Raw genomic sequence first — 21,580 nt, 5'->3', positions numbered from 1 at the left:
GGTGCAGAGCCTGACACACAGGAAGCCCTGACCCGCGTTGGTTGAGGGCATGCATGCTTGCTATTTGGGGACCCCTTTCACAATTATACGAGCCCTGGTGCTACAGTGGGTTACATGTAGGGCGGCACTCACAAAGTCAGCAGTTCAAACCCACCAACTGTCCTATGGGAGAAAGATGAGGCTTTCTATTCTCTTAAAAGAATTGCCAGTCCCGGGAACTCTCAGGGACAGTTCTCGTCTGTGTTGTGAGGTCACTCTGAGTCAGTTGGTCCTGTCTGTGTTGTGAGGTCATGCTGAGTCGGAACTGACTTGATGGCTTTGATTAGGTTTGGTTCACTTTGGGTTCCTAATTATAATTTAAGCTACTTTACTAGGAAGTTGCGAGAAGGAGGTACAGAAGGACAGGAGAAAGAGAAGGCCAAGGAGCTGAAACAAACAGAGTGTCCCTCGCTTACTCCCTGCCATGGAGTCGGTGCTGACTCACAGCGAACCTGTGGGACAGGGTAGAACCACCCTTGTGGGTTCCTGAGACTTTCTTTATGGGAGCAGAAGCCTCGTCTTTCTCTCACAGAGCAGCTGGTGGGTTTGCACTGCTGACCTTACGGTTAGCAACCCAGCATCTAACCCGTACACAACCAGGGTCCCTGTACAGGGTCACCATGGGTCTGAATTAACTTAATGACAATGAGTTTTGTTTTGGCTTTCACCCTGCTGTGTTATACCGGGTGAGCTAGAGAACAAATTCAGTGAAACTCGTGTATGTGTAAGAGAGTGTTTTATATCAATAACCAATTATACATCGAGAAAATAGCCCAGCCCAGTCCAACTCAAGTCCATAAGTCTGATAATAGTCTGTAAGTCCCTCTTCAGAATCACAAAGCCACATGCAGTGGTGCAGAATACAAGAACATCACCTGCTGGTAGGTGGATCGAAGGTGGTAGAAGCCTCACAGGCCTCTTGCATGTCTCAGCATGGCTCATCAACAGGTAGGTGAAGGTAGTCAGAGAGAGAGAGAGAAAGAGAGAGAGAGAGAGAGAGAAGGTTCCCAGGATTCTCTTTATTAGAGGATCACACCCACAAGGAGGCACCATCAGGCTATGGCCTGATTGACAGGCTAGATTCCACCCCTACATTTTTATATCTTCAGGTTGACATGAGATCATGTAACTACCACACCAGCTAAGGGAGTTCCTGGATGGTGCACATGGTTGACACACAGCTGCAAACTGAAAGGTTGGAGGTGCGTGTCCACCTAGAGGTGCCTCAGAAGAAAAGCCTGGTGATCAACTTCCCACACATCAGCCATTGAAAACCCTATGGGGATACTTACCTGGCAGGGGAGACACCATGATCACGAAGGTGGTTTTCCCAGGGCGAGGCTTATCCATTGCACTCCGGATATGCTGACCCCTGCGATTTCCCCAAATGTGGGAAACTCGACTGCATAATTTGTGGTAGTGGGGGACTGCGTTCGCGCTCTCCCCTGTAGAAAAAAAAAAAGAAAACCCTATGGGGTACGGTTCTCCTCAGACACACAGGACCACCATGAGTTAGACTGCGCTTCACAGCTGGACTTTTTAAAAACCAAGCTAAGGGCGGAAGGAAAACCAGGCCTGCCAAGGTATCTGAGAAGTGCAGCTTAAGAATTTGGGCAGCAAGCTTTAAACATATGCCACGCACATTCCCATAGCCTCAGAACCCTGATTCTGTCTCCAGCCTGCTGACTCCTTCCCAGGGGCTGTCCAGAACTGTCTGGGATTCGGACCCTTCCGCAGACAGACTGATGGAAGTATATTGAATGTCTGGGCAGTGGCCGGTGCAGGGATCGGAAATCCAGGTCTAGTGTGTCTGTACCAATTGTACAGCCTAAGCCACGTCTAGCCCTTCCCTAAGGGCTAGGCTTAGAGCTTCTCGTAGATCTATTACCACAAATGTTGACTGTGCGTTCTGGCTGCCCGGTGCCAAAGTTTGCACGCTCTCGACCTCTCCTCTGGATGTGAAAGCACTCAGGGACTGCAGCAGACGGTTTTATTGGGAACTCAGCAATACTGCACTGCTTTTTCTCCCACACATAAAAAATGGGGGGATGGAGGGTGGAGGAAGCCCAGAGAAGTCAAGTTTTTATGACAAGCCAGAGGGCTTGTGAGGCCTGCTCCGGCAAGTAGAGTAGGGACAAGTGTCTCAGGGCAGAGGGAAGACGCCCAAACCCTGGACTGGGGACACAGGAAGCCAAACATCAAAAGAAAAACCACTTCTTTCCACTACTCTAGGTCTTTTCTGGTTTGTAAGAGCAAATCTGTAGATAGTTTCACAACCAAATGAACATGTGATGTCATGCTGCCCAGAGGCTCTAGAAGGAAAAACAAATGTCCTCCAGACAATTAGCCCAAGGTCAAAAATACTAAACCTACCCCTTTTTGTGCTGCCACTTCAATGGAACAATTGTCTTGACTCCTTGAAAGAAAGAAAGAGAAAGAAAGGCTATTTTAATCGAATAGTCTAATTGGCTGAATTGACTACCTTTTGCCTCTTGGAAATCAAAATCTTGGGGGAAAACTCCTTACCTTCCAGTTGGTTCCGACTCACAGCAGCTGTACAGGACAGGGTCGAACTGCGTCTTAAGAGCTGTTTGCGGGAGCAGAAAGCCTCAGCTTTCTCTTGTGGAGTGGCTGGTGGTTTCAAGTTGCTGAACTTGTAGTTAGCAGCCCACCCATCACCCACCCACTATGCCATCAGGGCTCCTTCTTGTGGAAGTAGGGTTTTAAATATTGGGAAAAAAGTATTGTTTTAGGATAGGGCATTAAAGACATACCTGCTGTACACTGAGGTCAGTGCAAGCCACTCCAACCACCTCTCTGGAGGTGACAAGGAACATTTCTCTCTCTGGTGGTCTCTCTCTCTCTCTCTCTCTCTCTCTCTCTCTCTCTCTCTCTCTCTCTCTCTCTCTCTCTGTGTGTGTGTGTGTGTGTGTATGTATGTCAAATACCACTTTTATTATTTAAAACATTTTTTCTCATTAAGGAAGTAACACATGGTGTGTGGGAAAAAACCCTCAAAGCATTCTGGAGCACTAAGTGGAATTTCAACTTGTAAGTGAATCACGGAGCGTCCAAACAGCTGGCTCCCAGAAGACAGAGGAAACTCCTTAGCATTTCAGAGCTTGTTCGGCACCAGCAATTCTGAGAGATCCAAGTGGGTCATTCTGAGAAAAATGAAGTGTGCCCAACTTCGAGTAGTTGAAACGTATATCAATTATGTTATGCATCTATGTGTGTGTGTTTTAAATGAGAAAACAGCACCTTGTCTTTTTTTCTGTTTTAATGTCTGTTTTAAACCTGAGCATGGTATATGGAGCAAAGACTGAAGCGGCCAAGGATGCGTCTTGCTGGGATCCGCAATGAATGCTCGTGGAAGCAGCAGTCAAGACGTCAAACGGCACTTTGCATTGGGCAAGTCTGCTGCGCATGACCTCTTTAAAGTGTGGAAGAGCATAGAATCTACTTTGAGGACTAAGGCCCACCTGACTCAAGCACCACCACCCCCCCTCCGTATTTTCATGTGAAAGGTGGACATCTGAATAAGGAAGACCCTGGAAGCGTTGATGAATTTGGACTACGTTGCTGGCTAGGAACATCAAGGGTACCACGGACTGCCAAAAGAGCAAACTAATCTGCCTTGGAAGAGGTGCAGGCAGAATGCTGCTTACAAGAGAACGGTGAGAGTTCTCTGGCTGATTGTGGACGTGTCGTCAGGAGAGACCAGTCCCCGGAGAAGGACATGGTGCTTGGTAAAGCAGAAGGGCAGCGGAAAAGAGGAAGAACCTCAAGGACCTTGACACAGGGGCCCCAACAATGGGCTGGAAGGTCACGGCGATTGTGAGGATGTTGCCGGACCGACTGGTGTTTCGTTCTGTTGTGCATGGCGTCATCAGGAGTCTGAAGTGACTGGGGGCACCTGCCAACAACACCGATGCTGAACTTGGTTAATATGTGTATTTCCTGTGCACACGCACACGTGTTTGGTGTACATCACTTGGAGGAAGAGAAATGGTCTATTTCTTTAGAGAGCTTCTCATGTAAGGCTCATGGGGTTTGCTGGGCCTGTGTCATTCTGTGGCTCCCTCCTAGGGAAGGCAGGACCAGCTCACAGAGAGGCTGGAGTTGTAACACTGGGGTGGGGGTGTTGGGGGGTGTTTTGTCGGCATACCAGCTGCTCTACTGGAGTGAGCTGGAGGAGGAAGGCCAGCTGAAAGGGTCTGTGGAGTGGCTCCACTCTTTGGAGAGATACTAACCTGTGTCCCCCAGAGGGAGCCAGACGTTGGACCGCTGCCTTACCTAGGCAGCCCACCCTCAGATAATCAGTGCATCCGTTGCTCATTTCTCGCCTGCCTTCCTTGCCCCCACTTTGGAGTCACTGTAGCCAGGGAGCGAAGAAGGCGGGGCGGAGGCAGGCAGGGCCATGGCGAAGAAGCCAGCTCTGCTGCTGCCTCTCCAGGTGCTTGAGCTGGAGGCCAGCTCACACCTGGCCATGGAAGAAGATTTCAAGGAGAGGAGCACGAAGTGTAAGATGTCAGATAAGATCGGGCTTCCCCATTCCCCTCCCCACCAAGGGCTGCTTTTTCAGAAATAGATTGCCACACCTTTCTTCTGAGGTATCCCTGGATAGACTAGAACCTCTTGGCTAGTAGATAAGCTAGTTCCCCATTCATACTCCCCAGAACTTTATCACTGGACTCCGAATGCCTCGACATGAGCGGGAAAATCCAGAGTCCACCTGAAGAAGCGTGGTCGTACTGAGTGGGTCAAGAACGGAAGAAACGCCAATGAAGTTGGTTTCTCTTACGCCCTACAGACTCCACTAGCCAATGAACTGGTTCCATGTGTGTGGACTCCCAAGCTGGCCTCAACACGCCCCACCCTCTGTGGCCTGCTCATCAGTTGACTATTGCTGCATCTTCTCTGCTTCACAGGGCAACTTTGGGTATCGAACCAATCGCAGTATTTTGCACAAATAGCGCCCTATGACACATACTTTGCTTGGGATGCATTTTATCCACATTGCCCCTCAACCATCCTTAGTGAATCAGGTAAGGGAGGATGGGAACGCCAGCCAGGAGGCAGGCTGGGATGCAGCAATGTCCGTGGGGCACAGCGCCCACTGCACACCATCAGAGCGCCACCTACCAATGTTAGCTTGTGAAACTCAGAACGCGGTTGGACATCGATTCTTGGCAGGAGGGGGAGAGTGCGGGAGCATTTCTTAAATGCATACATCCACAAAAGACATTTAAAAGGTAACTTTTCTAAAATTCAGATGGCTAAAAGACAAACAGAAGGAACTTCGTCCCTCCTCTGTGATCGCTCGGTCCTGCTCATGTCTGACCAGGGAGGGAAAAGGCAAGTCAATGGCCATGAAAAGTAGAGCTTCAGGCCTCTGTCTCGCAAGCCAAGGGCAGATGGAGAGCAGCAGCCTTGTAACGTGTGTGCTGACAGCGGGGGGCGGGGGGAGGCGCTCACCCACAGCTTGTTCTTCCCAAACCGCAAAGGTCAGGGAAGGCAGAACATAAATCATTGCCGACATGATGTGTGCGCAAAGACTAAAATCAGCAGTCCTCTGATTTTGTAGTTTCATCATTAAAACACACCGCAAACCGTGGCTGCTGGAGAATATTGGAGAAAAAAATGAGAGCTTTATATACAAGAGCAGTTGAGTATTGAGAAAACATCCCAGTCCAGATCAAGTCCATAAGTATGATATTAGCTCCTATGTCCGATATAAAGTTCTCTTCAGACTCACGAAGTACAAGCAACGACACCAAATGCAGGAAGATCAGTGGGGGAAGTCTTATGGATCCAGGGGTGTTGTATGCGTCTCAGCACTGTCAGGGGTCTCCACGTGACCTCCAGCTCCTAGAGTTCTGGCTGCATCAGGGTAGCTTTATGTGGCTTCTCATCAGAAATGTCTTGCAGGGAATAACCAAAAGAGAGAGAGACAGAGACAGAGAGAGTCTCCCACCTCTCACAGAGGAAATAATTCGTTCCCAGAATCCTCGGGAGACGGCCACACCCACACAGAGGCCTTATTGGCTATATGCCGATTGACAGGCTAGACTCTTAATCCTCAAACTGACACCAGATTATGTAACTACCACAGGTGCCTTCAAACCATAGTTGCGGGGCCTCAGCTCGGCTGTATCAGTAAGCTTGATCTTGTTTCTGCTTTTGAACCTTGTTCCACGTTTTCCTCTCACTTTAGCTTGCACCTCCTATCGGGACCCCTTTCTGAGCAGTCTGTAGTTGAGAGGAGTCATCTAATTCTTCTGATCTCTGGGGTTCCTTTGGGCTAATTATTTCCTTGGGTCTTTGATGGTCTCCATTCTACTTTCCTCCAGACTGAGAGAGACCAATAGTTGCACTTTTAATGCCTCCATCATTGCTCACCCAAGTAGGATGCAGAATATTGGCCTTGTTGACCGGAGTGTCTCCCAAGGCTATGGTCCTAACCCCCGCAGGTCGAGTGATACATTCCCTTGGGGTGTTTGATGTTGGCTAAAAATTTCATAATTTTTGCTTCCTGGGTGTGCTAATTTCCTTATGGATATATTTGCAACACAAATAAAAATATATGGAGAAATCGACTCTGTCAAGCCCCATCCACCTCCCACCACTGCTCCGCATGAATGTCTCTGGATCTACTCATACATTATTGTCATTGCTACGCTTGCGGAATGGTGTCTGTGCCAAATATTCACCTTTGTCATCTTTAACATCTATGCTCCTCCCAGTGTGAAATAGAAATATGTTGGGAATTCCACCTGGGATCATCTCTTTGCCTTGTAATTCTTCATAAAAACCCATGTATGAAAAAGTAGCTTTTAAAAAGAAATCTGTACAAGTCAACAATTCACATATTGCGGTCTAAAAGTCTGGTTTAAACGTGCATAATTTCCTTTTCTCAACAATGTTTTGAATTCTCCACCACTGGCTAAAGGACTGATACAAGAAGTACAATTATCTTATGCCCCGCGAGGATGACTGAGAATGTTGCCCAATAAAATGATAATGCCGCCTCTAAAATAAACCAGGGGCAGATATCAACCACAGATTTGTGAATGGATTGGGGCCTCACACTTAACGGGAGACCTGATGCAAGAACAATTCGTTCTTAAAACATGGCCCTGCGAGACACTCACCGGCATGAAGAGATCACTGAAGATGTGGGTGTTATAGTAAAGTGTCTCCAACAAGCAGCCATCTAAGTGAGGTGTCAACAAAATCTACGTGGATGAAGCCGCCAACCCGTGTGGTTTAAGGATTCTAAAATCTAAATCTGGAGGAGGAAAAGGTATCAGAGATTAAATTCTGAACAACTAGTTTTCAAAAGCTGTGGTTGATAGTGGAAGTCCAGAAACCATTTGCTGAGTCCCCATGAGGATTGACCCTTTGGGGAATGTTCTTTGACCTCCGTCAAGGGATAGAAATTGTCTATTAGGCAGAAAGCATTGTACAGTCGACTGTGGTAGATGTCATTAGGTTAAAATGTAACACATCATTTGATCTTACTTCTGACCCATTTTAACTTTGTTCTAGTTTGTAATATTTTCTGCTTTCTTTCGATTAAGGTTTTTCCATCTTATTTTGTCATTGTCATTTTGTTTATTGCTTGATTTTGTTTTGTATGTTTTTCTCTATGTGAAATCCAGGAAAGGTAAATCTAGAAACAGTAACCGGATTAATAATCACCTAGGGGTATGACAAGGGAGATTGGGGGAAACTGGGGCGCTAACAATAACTATCAGAAAGAAGAAAATATTCTAAAATTGATTGTGGTGATGATTGTAAACTCTTCTTAATATAATTGAGCAGTTGAATTATATGATATGGGTGCTATGTACCAATTAAAAAATCTCTAAAAAATATCTGTGTTGTGGGTTTTGTGTGTGTTTTCATTCAGAATATAAAACTAATGCTAAATTAAAATATAAAAATCTGCCACCCTGAGAATAGCCGCTGGATAGTATTCACTGGAAATATGTTGTTCTGAAACATTTTCTACACTAATCTTCACATATAAATATACATATTTTCCTTAAAACAAAAGGTGCTTTGTAACTTGCTTTTCAAAAATCTAACAATGCTATTTTCTTGCCAATAGGCCCAGAGTTTTTCAGATTCATGACTATTACCTCCCACCTCCTCTCACAATTGAACTGGTAATCAGATTTGTAATTCAGTCTATTACTTTCCTATCCCTGCTGTAACAATTGGCCACAAATGTTAGAGTAACCAACCCCTAGCAATATCACCAGAATTGTAGCTACAATTTTATGGTTGTAATATATAAAGACCATATTAAAGTCATAAAAGATAGGAGAGCTAGGAGAGAGGATAAAGGAGTCAGACACATTTCATGGTAGCATGCTCACCTCTGGGACAACCATGAGCTCAGCAGCCAGGTCCGTGCAGAGAGAGGGAGGAGGGAGGATGAGGGGCCCTCTTTATTTCTGACCAAGGCCTATATATACTTGGGGTTGGGGATATGCAAGTCCCCCTGATTACAGGTAACCCCATACATAACAGGAAAGGGCTGTCCAATAGGCATACACATGGCAGGAAGGGATGAGCTAGGGGTGTACACGCAACAGGAAAGGGAGGGATTAAGGGTACACATGTGACAAGATGGGCAGATCCTACCTTCTAGATGGTAGCCTAACCTTGGTCGTCCTTGAGTTGGCTTGACCTATTTATTCTGGGCTCTCCTTCAGGAGAGCAATCCACTATCCTTATCAGCAGGGAGTGGGCCCCACCTGTGGTGGGAAAGACAATAGAGCAGTAGGTTCTCTACCTTCCTAATGCCGCAACCCTTTAATCCAGTTCCTCATGTGGTGGGGACTCCCCAACCATAAAATTATTGTTGTTGCTACTTCATAACTGTAATTTTGCTACTGTTATAAATCGTCATGTAAATATCTGATATGCAGGGTGTATTTTCATTGTTACAAATTGAACATAATGTGTCTCAGTTCATATGACCATCAGAAATATGTGTTTTTCCAATGGTCTTAGGGGACCCTGTGAATGGGTCATTCGACCCCCGAGGGGGTCGAGACCCACAGGTTGAGGACCACTGTAATAGAGTCTGATTGCACTATATGGCTGAATGCCCTCGGGGAGAATGTGTCTAAGCAGCTGACTGCCCACCATGTGCTAGCAAGCAGCAGACAACCTGGGGAGAAATCTTTCAGTAGCTCACACCAGTAAGCCCAGAAGTTTTCAGATTCCTGACTGATTACCTCCCACCCCATCTCACAATCCAACTGGTAATCAGACTTGTAGTTCATTATATTACTTTCCTATCGCTGCTATAACAAATGGCCACAAATGTAGTGGCTTTCAACAGCACACAATCATTCTCCTGTAGTCGTAAAGGTCCCAAATCCAGATGCCAACAGAGCAGGCTCCTTCCGGGGGCCGTGGAGAAGAATCTGCTCCTCTCTCTTTGTACACTTCCGGAGGCCACGGCCTTCCTTTGGTTTGTGGTACTCCGTACTCCACGGTCAAAGTCAAAACCAGTTGGTAGCCTTTTTGCATCAGTTCTCATTTTACCTTCGTTTCCTGTAGTCAACTCTCCCTCTGATACCCTCTTGTGAAGACCTTTAGATCGTTGTTGTTGTTAGGTGCCACAGAATCGGCTCTGACCCCTAGCACCCTTCACCCTACAAAATGAAACAAGGTCCTGTGCCGTCCTCACAGTTGTTCCTGTGCCTGAGCCCCCTGACGCAGCCACTGGGTCAGTCCTCCTCCTTGAGGGCCTGCCTCTTTTCCTCCACCCTTCCTCTTCACCCCACATGGTGACCTTCTGCAGGAACTGGTCTCTCTTGGCAATATGTCTGAAGTATGTAAAACGAAATCCTGCCGTCCTCGCCTCTAAGAAGCACTCTGGTCACACTTCTTCCAACCCAGGTCGGTTCGTTCTTTCAGAGGGCCACGCGACTTTCCATGTTCTTCTCCAGCACCGCAGTTCAAACGCACCCCTTCTTCTTTAGTCTTCCTCATTCAATGTCCAGCTTTCACACGTGTCGGATGCGATGGAGAACGCCATGGTTCAGGTCAGAAGCGCCTTAGTGCTCAAAGTAACACCCTCGGTCGTCAATGCTCTGAGAGGTCTTGTGCAACAGATTGACCTAATTTACACGTCTTTTGATTATCAAGGATTTGGTCTTACGTGGATCCACCAATGCTCATGGAAGCAGCAATCAAGAGCAGCAGGCAAAACCCATCCAAATAGTCTAGAATAATCTCTCATCACTTAAACCCAAGTTGAATTACATCTGCAAAGTCTCTTGGGTCAGTGAAGATGGCATGTGGATAATATATTCTTAGGTTCCAGGGGGAGCACCTGCCCAGCCTCCCGCCCTTCCATGGACTGGTGTGAGCAGCAGGAAGGCACTCTGCAACCCCCTTGGCATGTGTTCAGTTATTGAATGCCACAGCTCTGGGAGGGAAGGCATTACACGATCTCATTTTATAGGTGCTGGAAGTGAGGAGCTAAAGCTGTGCTGAGCTGGGGAGAGGAAGCCTTTTTCTTTTTCTGAGTGGGAACCTGGAGGGTGTTTCTTGGCTTCAGGGAAGGATTGGGAGGGGGGGTCTCCCCCATGCCCCCTTGCAGGATTTTCTTTTGAACTTCCACACCCGTCGTTGCTGTTGACTTGGCCCATGGCAACGTCGTGTACAACAGCGTGAAGTGTCGCCTGGTCCTATGCCACCCTCCTGGGCCTCAGCTCTCTTGGTTACTGCCGTTATGAATTTTAACTGCTTCTCATGAAGGGACTCGTCTCCCAGCCCTATAGTGGACACTATTCTGTGGTGACCCCCAGAGGTTTTCATTGGCTAATTTTGAGTGATAGGTTGCCAGGCCTGTCTTCCTTGTCTATCTTAGATGGGACTCTTAGCTCACACTGTCCACTGGGGTGACCCTGCTAGTATGTGAAATACGGGGACACCGCTTCCAGCATCACAACCACAGGCAGCCTGCACAGTGACAAATCGACCGACGCGTGGGGGCTAATCTCTGTGGCACACCAGGTGTGTGCACCTCATGCAGAGCCCACTTGTATATATAACTGTTCATTGAAATGGATGTGCACGTGTCTGACCATCCTGGAATCCCCTCTTCTAGAAGCATGCCTGCATTTTAAAAGTTTTTAAAGGCGTTTTCCGCTTTCCGGGGAGTGGGGAAGGGTAAGCATTCCCAGTGCAGCGGGTTCTATTTCTGCCTGTGGTTGAATGCAACATATTTTTTCTTCTGAAGTGGGGAAAAGGAACTAACCACAGCAGAAAAGCCCCTCTTCTGCTTTTGCAGATTCCTCGGCTGAGGGTACATTAGTACCATCCCATTTCAGCATCTGCAAAGCCCTTTCAATTGGGAGAAGTCTAGGCAGGAGACGGAAGTAGTCACCCTACCGAATGTGAGTTATGCCCCAGTCACTGGTCAGGAAAATGAGGAGGCTGTCTACTCCTGTCAAACCTTACAGCCTCAGAAACCTGACATAGGGATGCCCCGAGTCAGTCAGCTCCTTGGTTTGGCAGTAGGGTTGTTTAGGTGTCAGCGTGGGCTACCAGACTCTCGCCATTCCCCTCAGTGTGAGTCCCCTCTATTTCAGACATTCTGGATCCTTCCCACGATGCCCTCCCAGCCTTAGCACAAGCCATTTCTCCACCAAGGAGAGCCCTCCTCTCTCTCGACCCGCCACTCCGATCCTTGAAGCTCTCCACAAAGTCTCCTCCTCCATGAACCCGCGCCAGACACCCGCCCCTGAGTCCACAGGTACCATCCTGCGGCTCCACAGGTATCGCTGATATGCGCTTGCTTACTCCCTGGCACAGAGCACACCTGCCCCAGGCCTGCATCCTGACCCTGCTGACTCCGCAGTACCCGAGAGACCATGCTCCCTGCTCCTCAACTCAAGCCTGGCTCCCCAGACACAAGCTGGAAGGGTCCCTGGTGACAACAGAGATAATCTGGGCTTGTGAAATGAGAGACTCTCCTGGATTATTGTCAGGGTCCTCTGGAGAGGCTTCGAGAGGCAGACTTGGTTATTGGCATAGTGAGCCCGGAAGCAAGATGCTGCCTGCTCCTTTGACGGTGAAGTGCCGGAGCCTCAGACAAAGGAAGGGACCCCTGTGCCGGGAGCACGTTGTCCTGTCCTGCGGGGAAGGCCGCTTCAGTAGGCAGTCCAAAGAACCATGGTTCACATACAGTTGCTAGAAGAATAGTACTTGGAAGAAAGTTGGGGGCGGGGCGGGGGGGAGGGGTTGGTCTGGGTTTTGTTTCTTTAAAGTGGGAGGAGGCAGGGAGGGAGGAACAGCACACTGGTGTTGTGGTGGGGTGCCAGCAAGGTGACTTCAACTCCCAGTGACGCCATGTGTCAGAATGCCTCTGAGGACTTCTCTCTGGGTGCACAAGAGCAGGCCTCTCTTCCGCCGAGCTGCCTGCCACCTAGGGCCCCCTATGATGACTGAGCAGCATTGCCAGCGGTTGGCCAGGCCTTACTTTCTGTGTGGACTTCCTAAAAGTTCTACATCACCGACATGGCTTCTCATGTGAGGACCTCACAAACCTTTGTCACCCTCACCCTCCGGCCATTGGCGCTGATGCTCAGTTACAGTTCAAAGGCCATTTGTGTTGCCTTCTTCCCTCACTCCTCCCTCCTGCAGGAGCATAAGGAGAAACCAAGGCGAGGGCAGGAAGTGAACGCCCCAGTCCCCCTGCAGCCCCTCCTGCCTGTCTTCCTATTCAGGAGGGAGGAATTGATCTCGGTCATAATTGCAAGCAGACAATCCTAGTCCCTCCACGAGCACTTTCTCGTCCATCCAGCCCAGAAGAAAGCTTCCAACATCAGAGTGATTTGTCCGCCCTCAAAAAATTTGCTAAGAGAACAACAAAGTGTGCGTCGTCTTTATTTGCCCGGTGACTCTCTGTCCCCTGGAGAGGGCATCCTGTACAGGGACACAAAGTCCTGAATTAAAGGCAATTCTGGAGAAAGGCTTGTTAACAACAATTTCTAGAAGAATAGCGTTAAAACATACTTAAAAAAACAAACACCGGGAGGAGGTGGGAGGGAAGAAACGGACAAGACGAGCGATTGCTGTAGAGTGCTTGTCCTTCCAAGAGGAAACAGGCTGAGACCCCTTCTCCTGCCATCCGCGTGAGTGGAGCGGCTGGAAGCCATGCCGGCCCCTGGTCCTCAGCCTTCCTCTCAGGTACTGCGCACACTCCTCCGCCAGCATCGCACAACGATGTGGCCTGCTGGAGCCCTGCTGTGGTGATGCTGTGGGTTCAGGAGTGGATGGCTAACCTCCAGGCCAGTGGTTCAAACCCACTATTTGCTCCTTGGTGGAAAGATGGGACTGTGTGACTGTGAAGACAGGGTAGGACCAGATAGTGTTTCGTTCTGTTGTACATCGGGTCACCTTGGGTCAGAACCGACTAGACAGCACCTAACAACAAGAAGTCGGATCCAACGCCACGGCCTTGGCCTTGGTTTTGTTTACGTAGGTCATTGGGGCTCTGGATATGAGCTCTTCTCACTGTATGGTCCATTCTCTTTGGTTTGAACCGGTGAGTAGCCAGGCATGTGGAGCCAGGAAGTTCCTCCCTAGAGGAGGAAGATCGAATCTTGTTTCTCCAAAGCCTGAGGCAGGAGATGCTGCTGGAAAAGCCCCTGAGCCAGAGGGGAACAGTGGGCTTCACGGAACTCCCCACGAGTTCCTGGGTGGTGCAGAGGGTTAATAATGTGGTCGGCAGCTAAACACGTGGTCGGAGGTTCAAGCATGTTCAATGATGCCCCAGAAGCAAAATCAGTCGAAGCAAAAGGCAATGCAACTTGCCAGCCACTCTGGGTTTGGACAATTTATGAAAACCACGTAGACAGCCTTAATAGAGAATGTGACCTGGGTGCCCAGAAGTGCCCCCCTGTATATGATTTGTAACAAAGTTAATATGAACGGAGTTAATAGCTCTACTGGAGTGGTGGACCCAAGAGCCATATGAGTGCTGGCAAAATGGCAGAATTCCTACAGCGTCAAAGTTGTCCTGCAAGAGCTCCGGCGCCTACTGTCTAAGGCAAACTGGAAGCTCCCTCAGTGTCGCCGCAATGAACCACAAAGGAAAGCTACAGGCCCTCCTTCGCCCCATTAGATGGAAGCAGCTTTCATTTTCCACAGAAATAAAATGTTCACATACTTTTTGGAGACCTTGAAGGGCTGGAAAGGAAACTCCCATGCAAGGGATCTCAAGACACAGTACATGATACTAACGTTTGTCCATTTGCACAGTGTAAGCTGTATTCCGACCAAAAGAAGGTAAGCAAGTCGGACCCCGAGGGGAGGGGCTCAGCAGGCGTGGGAGTTGACTGGCTAGCAGCTGGCTTTACCAGGCCCCTTGGCTGACTACAGCGGCAAGGGGGCCCGATCCCCCAGTAGCTGAGCTTCAGCGGCGGTGAAGGAGAAGGCCTCCTCCTCCAGGAATCCTAAGATTTAGGTTTTAGCCTGCTGACCTTGGCCACGGCATTGACCTCCTGGGCTCTCAGTTTGCTGTGCTGGAAACAGGTGCTCCACCCAAGCAACACTAGAAGTTTACTCTCAGGATAAAATGGGATAAAGAATTCCAAAAAACACTAAGTTGCAGTCTGAAAATATGCCTCCCCAACTCCAAACTCATTGCCAGGAAGTGGTTTCTGACTCAGAGTGGCTCTAAGGACAGGCCCTGGGAGGTTCCAGAACTGTACGTCTTGACAGGAGTAGACAGCCTCATCTGTCTTTTTCAGAGCAGCTGGTGGTTTCGAACCACTGGCTTTGCAGCTAGCAGCCCAGTGCATAATCCACTGTGCCACCATGCCTAATGGCATTGCTTTTATGACTCCTGATTGATTACCGCAGTTGTAGGTCCCTTCCTGGTATTACTTGACTGAAACCTTCAATTAACTTTCCAGTCCTAGAAATTTTATAATTCGTAACAGTGCACACAGAAATCGATGAGCAGTACTCATGACAAGTCACAGGCTTAACTGAAGGTAGGTACACGTGGATGCCACCTTAAAAATGGGGTTCCCAATCATAGGTCTCAAATCACAAACAGGACAGTTGGGACTGTAGGGGTGGGTACGAGTCCGTTAGGAAGTCCCCCTGGACTTGTCGGAAAGACCTAGGCCACTGAGGGACATGGCAGCTGTGCTGACTGATGAAATGAAGTCTGATGCAATGAGTTAATGCATTCACTCACTAACTGAAGGTTTTGAGGTTTGAGCACTCCCAGAAGTGCCTCAGAGCAGACCTGGAAGTCGGCTTCCAGGAACATCAGTCATTGAAAGGCCTTTGGAGCATGGTTCTCCTGGGCCTCAAGCTATGAGTCAGAATTGAGGAGAAGGCAGCTGGGTTTTTTGTGAAACAACAATTACAACCTTCAGTCATGTTGCTAAGGGATCCACCAACCACTGCCAAATGGTGGGCTAGGAAAGACTGTGGTCATCTTGGGGTTTGGGAGGTTTGGGTAATGTCCTGAGGTGGGGAGAAAAGCTCCACACAAGGAGGCATGGTGCTGGAGTCAGGGGCCGTGGAAGCTGGTGGATGAGACCAGGGAAGGTGCTGGGGAGGCTGCAGTAGTACGGGGTGGGTGGGCAAGAAGACAGCCCAAGTCCCATCTCTAAGTGCGTACCCTGCATTCTCCCTGGCCCCCAGGGCTGCCCCAACCCCAGTGTTGGTTTCCGCTGAGCCTGCAGGTCAATGTGGACATTCCTCAACACAGGTGTGGTCAATGGTCAGTGCCTCCTTCCCCCAAATTCTAGCTCTTCACTTCATCTTTACCATGGCTACCCGAGTCCCCTCTGGAACCACATCTCCACCATGGGTGGGGGTTAGACTTTCCTTTGCAAGATACACAGAGCAGAAATAAGGTTCACACATGCGTAGGAGCCCTGGCAGTATAGTGGTTACGTTCTGGGCTGCTAACCACCATGTTAGCAGTTCGAAACCACCAGCCACTCCTGGGAGAAAGATGAGACTTTCTACTCTTGTAAAGAGTGACAGTCTCATAACCCCCCAGGTGCAGTTCTACTCTGTCCTGCAGTCCGGGTTGCTATGATCAGAACTGACTCAATGACAGTGGTTTGGTTTGGTTTGGGATGAGAAACTGAAGACAGTGGAGGAGAACTGGGTCAGAGATGCAAAGAGCTGGAGGGTGGGGAGGAAGGAAGGAGAAGAGATGTGGGGGAGAGATGCAAGGGGTGTGGAAGAGACTCCAGAGCAGTGAGGGTGGTGAGGGAACTCGGGAGGAGAGCAGAGGAAGTGGAGTTTATGAAGTTCTGTGGTGGGATAGAGAGAGCTTGGGTTTGTGACCAGCTGCTAAACTGAAGGCTGGTGGTTTGAACCCACCCCAAACCCCTGCAGAAGAAAGGTCTGGCAATTAGCCTCCATGAAGATGCTGGCTATGAAAGCCCAGGGGCACATGTCAGCCCTGCAACACAGGGAGACTCCAGGAGTGAGAAGCAACGTGACGCCAATGGCCTTGTGTGTTTGTTTGGAGAGTGGGCTATCAATTCTAGCCCATTTGATGTTTTTCAGGAAATGTCAATGAATGCTGAGAGACCTTTCCAGTTAATAGTTTCCTGGGTGCGTGCGCAACTCCAGGCAGATGAGAGTGGGCGGGGCTTGTTTGCACAGACTCCTGGGGGTAGCAATGCTGACTGTGGTTGTGGTGGTGATGAATACGGTGATAGTGTATTGACCCCCCTACTTGGTGCCAAGCCCTATGCTAAGCACCTTACCATGTAATCCATTTGATGTTGCAGAATAATACTACAGAATAAGTATACTCCTTATCCTTAGAACAAACAAAACACAAACCCAGACGAGGATAGGCTCTTAAAGAAGTTAACAAGTCCAGAGGTTAACTGGTTACGTGATAGAGCTGGATCTGAATCTGAGTCTGTATGATCCGAGCTGCGGCTTTCCATTGGATGGCATGAGAGGTGCTGGGGGAATGGGAGTTACTGTATGGCAAGAGACTGGGTCATTTCCAGGAAAGGACTTCTGAGCAGACAATCCCACTATCCCAAGTAACTTTAACATTGACAAGGGTCTACCACCTGCCACTTGGGCTAGCCTAAGATGTCCTCAAGGAGGCTTATTGGCATAGTGGGTTTGGTTGCATGTTAGGCTGCCAACCAAAAGGTCAACAGTTCAAATTCATCGGTGACTCTGGGAGGAGGAGGCTTTCGGCGTTTGTAAAGATTTATAGCTTCACAGACCCAAAGGGGCAGTTCAACCCTGTGCCATAGGGTCACTATGAGTTGGAATCGACTCAACAGCAATGGATTTTTGTTTATTTTTAAAAAGATGTCCTCATGGTGCTTTCAATGTCTCTCACTAACCCTAATGACCTTTCGCCCTGGCTTCCCTGAAGCATGCTCTGATCTGGCCTCAGCAATCGATGCTGGGAAATCGAGCACAAAGGGCCCTACTCTGACCTTGATTCCTTGTTCCAGGTCGTGAGCAGCCAGTCATGCACCCCTCTTCTAACCTTGCTCATGGGAAGCAGTGCGACATCAGAGGATCAGGCAACAGAGGGCTTACAGTGGCATCCAGGTGGGCCCCAGGACAAGTAGCCAGCAGCAATGACATTGAGAGGCTTTGCGGTGACATTGGGTGTGCACCAGAGGCTCAGCAGTAGACACTGGTAAGATCCTAGAGAGGAGAGGTTAATGCTAAACACCACTGAAGAGAGGGCTGGGTTGGTGAGAGCAGGGATCGCTGAGGCAGCAGGGGCTCTAGGGACCTAACAGTTCTGCAGGGAAAGCGGTGGGCTGTTATCTTCTCAGTTGACGGGATGCTGGTGTGACCACAAGGCTGGCATCGCCTGGGGATCATGGATCTTGTTGCCAAATTGTTTGTCTTAATCCCAGCTGCCCTTGAGTCAACTTCGACTTGAGAACTCATGTTTGTCAAAGTAGAACTCTGATCCTTGGTTAGGGACTTCAATAGTTGAATTTTCAGAACTAAAACACCAAGCCTTTGTTCCAAGGTACCTCTGGGTCAATGCAAACCTCCAATCTTCTGATAGCTAGCTGTGTCTGTTAGCTGGATAATGCACTTCCCCCATATCACAAAGGGCACATGCAGGTGACATTTCTGAGAGTCTACACTCACTGTCAGAAGCATCCAAGGGAAACCGTATTGGGTTAGACGTTGTGCTGCTAATCCCATTGTCAGCAGCTCAAAATGACCAGCCACACCTTGGGACAAAGCTGGGTAAAGAGTCTGAGAAGCCCACGGGGGAGTTCTATTCTTTCCTATAGGGTCCCAAGGGGTGGAACCGACGCAATAGCAGTGAGCTTGGTTGAGTTTATGCTCTAAGGGACCCTCGTGGGGCCTCTCCCTGAGTACATGTGACACAGTGATTGATCGTGAGCAGCCGGTGGCCAGGGCAGGAGTTTGAAGCACATGGACATCTCCCCTCTAGCAAAAATGTTAGACTGTCGGGCTTCTTGGGGTGCTACTAGTCCAAGTTCTTCCCAGGAAACCTCTCGGTGCATCAGTCAAGGATCCGTGCCTCTTTCCCTGATGACCACTGGCTGCAGTGAGGGCCAGACTCCCCTGAAGCAGCCGGATGGAGCTCCGAGGACAGCCCCGTGGGGCCATCGATTCCCTCATCTTTCGAGGTCAAGGCAGTCGCTAACTATAAGTGCCGAAGACCCATTAGTGCGCGTGCAGTCAAAATGGAAACTCCAAATGGCTCAAGCCCAAGGTCAGAGCAGAATTTGTGAATTAAGAGATTGAGTCATCCTTTCTACACTTAGGAAAAATATATCAATTTATAGATTGTCACCTTAACACCTGAGAGGAAGTTCGGAGAACCAGGAAGAAAAAGGGGGGGGGGATTATTTGGAGAAGTTGAAGTTGTCTGATATTCTGCCAGACTGATTCCAATAGCAACAACAATAATAGCAATAATAAAATTTAATGTTTACATAATAATAATAACCCAGGCACTGTTTGAAGCATGTTACATAAATGGACTAATTTAACCTGACCGCATATGGCCACCTCAGAGTGTGGGCTACTAATCCACTAAGTCTGTCTCTGACTTCTGCCTTTTACAGTGGGAGGAGTGGAGGAGCCTTTTCTCTGCCAAGGGCATTTGGATATTTATAACATCAGTCGAGGGCCAAACAAAGTGATCAACTTAAATATTAGCCTGTCATGTTTGGTTGAACATTTAATTAGCCCACTCCTAATGAGATGGCTGGAACTGCTTCTCTTTGGTGAGGTGTGTGATGGAAGCTGGTATTAATGATGTTTCAGGCCTCATATGGCCTGAGAGCCAGACGTTCTCTACCCCTGGCTCCACCGAATGATGCTCTCAGGACCAGAGCTGATCTGTGCTCCTGGACTTAGAAATATCTTACTCATCAACCTATAGTGGATGCTTGAAAATCTTTCCTGAGCCACTAGATTATAAAATACTAATGTTCCTGTGACGCGTTGGGTTTTTTTCTGCCAACATGGCTACCTACGAACATGGGCAGAGTTTAGCTGGTCAATCAGGGTGAAACTTGATTGGAGGGCAACTGAGATAAATGGCTTGCTGGAGGCTGATCCCTCTCTCTCTGCTTTCACCTCCTGTTGACAAGCCACATGTGCTGCCACACTGAGACATGCATATGCCCTGGAGATGCTCTCACCGCCACTGGATCCATAAGACGTGGCACCCACCAGCCTGTGATCTTCCTATATTTTGCATCATTGCATGTGCTGCATGAGTCTGAAGAGGGATTTATGGACTAGTATCAGACTTATGGGCTAATATCAGATGTATGGACTTAATATGGACTGGGCTGGGAGGTTTTCTTAATATACAATTACTCATTGATATAAAGCTCTTTCTTATGCACAGATGAGTGTCCCTGGATTTTTCTCTCTAGACAACCGGCCTAATGCAGTTGGTTCAATGTAACTCCACCTTGAAGGATAATCATTTACTTTAACATTATATGTATTAATTCTCACAGCTCTACAAGGCAAGGGTATTTGGTGGAAATTGAGGCTAAAGACTAAAACACTCATTCATGTTTCCCTGGTGAAAAAATGGTAAAACCAGGATTTCGAGGCCAAATTCTTCCACCCAATATGCTCTTTATCTAGTGAAAACTTTCAAACTTATAGAAGAAGTGGAAGAAGAGAAGAATGAACACTCATCTTTCAACAAAATCACCAAATTTGTACATATATTAGAACTTTTATTGTAAATGAAGTGAAGGTTAATTTAAGCGAAGGTTAACAAAGTTGACATTCAACAATTCATAGACATTCTGATTCAACTCACCCATTGCAATCCCCTCAATGTTACTTAGTTTGTCCACTTGTGTTCCCTGTTTCCACCTCTCTTTCTATTTTCCCCAATCTTCTGATTGTTGTCCTTGGGTAAATGCTACCATTTTGACCTTAGATGTTTGATTATCTCTAGCATGGGGTGAATTTGGTTCCAGATGTAAAGAACAAGGGCCTTTGTTGGTCTTATAATCTAACCCCGCCCTCCCCTCTCCCCACCGCGAGCTCTCTCTATCCAACAAATGAGCCTGGTCTAGTTCCTTACTTGTTTGTTCTCTCTCTCTCTTACTTATTTATAACACATAGCAAGTATACTTTAGTTACAGGCTGTATTCTTTCGCTGACTGAATAGGACTTCTTTTTAATTTATTTCATTGAGCTATAATTAACGTATCATACAATTCAATATTCAATAATGTGCAATCATCACCACAAGGACATTTAGAACCTTTTCTTCCTTCTTGTGCCCACTGATGTTGCCTTCTTATTCCCCCACCCTCCCCTTCCATGCCCCAGACAATCGCCGATACAACAACCGTCTTATAATTCCTTCTGTTTCAGTTTCCCTATGCAGATAAACATGCGAAACAATGCTAAACAATGAACTAGGACCCAGCAACAACCATCCTGTGAAACAGAAAGACCTCGATCTAAGAGAGAGCAGACACTATTAAAAATGTAGACTAAATCCACATTGGGTCCTGAGGTAGATCTGATTTCAAGGTGTTACATTCCAGCCTAAATACAGGTGCTCAAATCTGCTTTATAACACTTTTGTCTGCTATTAGGGACGTTAATGACCCTAGCCTAGGTACCTTGGGGATTCTCCAGGAACTCAATCCACATGGAGGACTCTGCAAATGGATTTTGGTGGTAACCCAGCTGTAGCGCTCCACAAACCAGGTGTTAAGAATTAGGCATTGGTACCAGTCCCTCTTCCAGGTTTGAATCTTATTATTTGCAATCCTTGGATCACATAAGCTGGCGTGCTTCTTCCATGGGATTTAGCTGACTCCTCACTTAGATAGCTGCTCATTTTTAGACAAACCCTGAAGACCCCAAACACTATTTTTCATGATACCTGGGTACCAGCTGATTCCTTCACCACACTTGTCTATGGCACCCAGGACTTCAGTGATCTCCGGATGAGGGCAAGTACCACAGAGACCATGTCATAAGAACTAATTGTTCTTTT

At 48.0% G+C, this 21,580-nt stretch overlaps 1 non-coding gene across 1 annotated transcript; it reads left to right on the top strand.

Annotated features, from left to right (window-relative positions):
- The first annotated feature begins 1,323 nt into the window (after positions 1-1,323).
- LOC142453977 (U1 spliceosomal RNA) lies at positions 1,324-1,487 on the top strand. Its single transcript, XR_012785522.1, has one exon. It is a non-coding gene; the product is annotated as a U1 spliceosomal RNA (small nuclear RNA).
- The last annotated feature ends 20,093 nt before the right edge of the window (positions 1,488-21,580 follow it).

The sequence above is a fragment of the Tenrec ecaudatus genome, chromosome 7 (genome assembly GCF_050624435.1).
Source record: "Tenrec ecaudatus isolate mTenEca1 chromosome 7, mTenEca1.hap1, whole genome shotgun sequence".
In the NCBI taxonomy this organism is placed as follows: Eukaryota; Metazoa; Chordata; class Mammalia; order Afrosoricida; family Tenrecidae; genus Tenrec; species Tenrec ecaudatus.
This window is presented reverse-complemented; position numbering and strand designations above follow the sequence as displayed.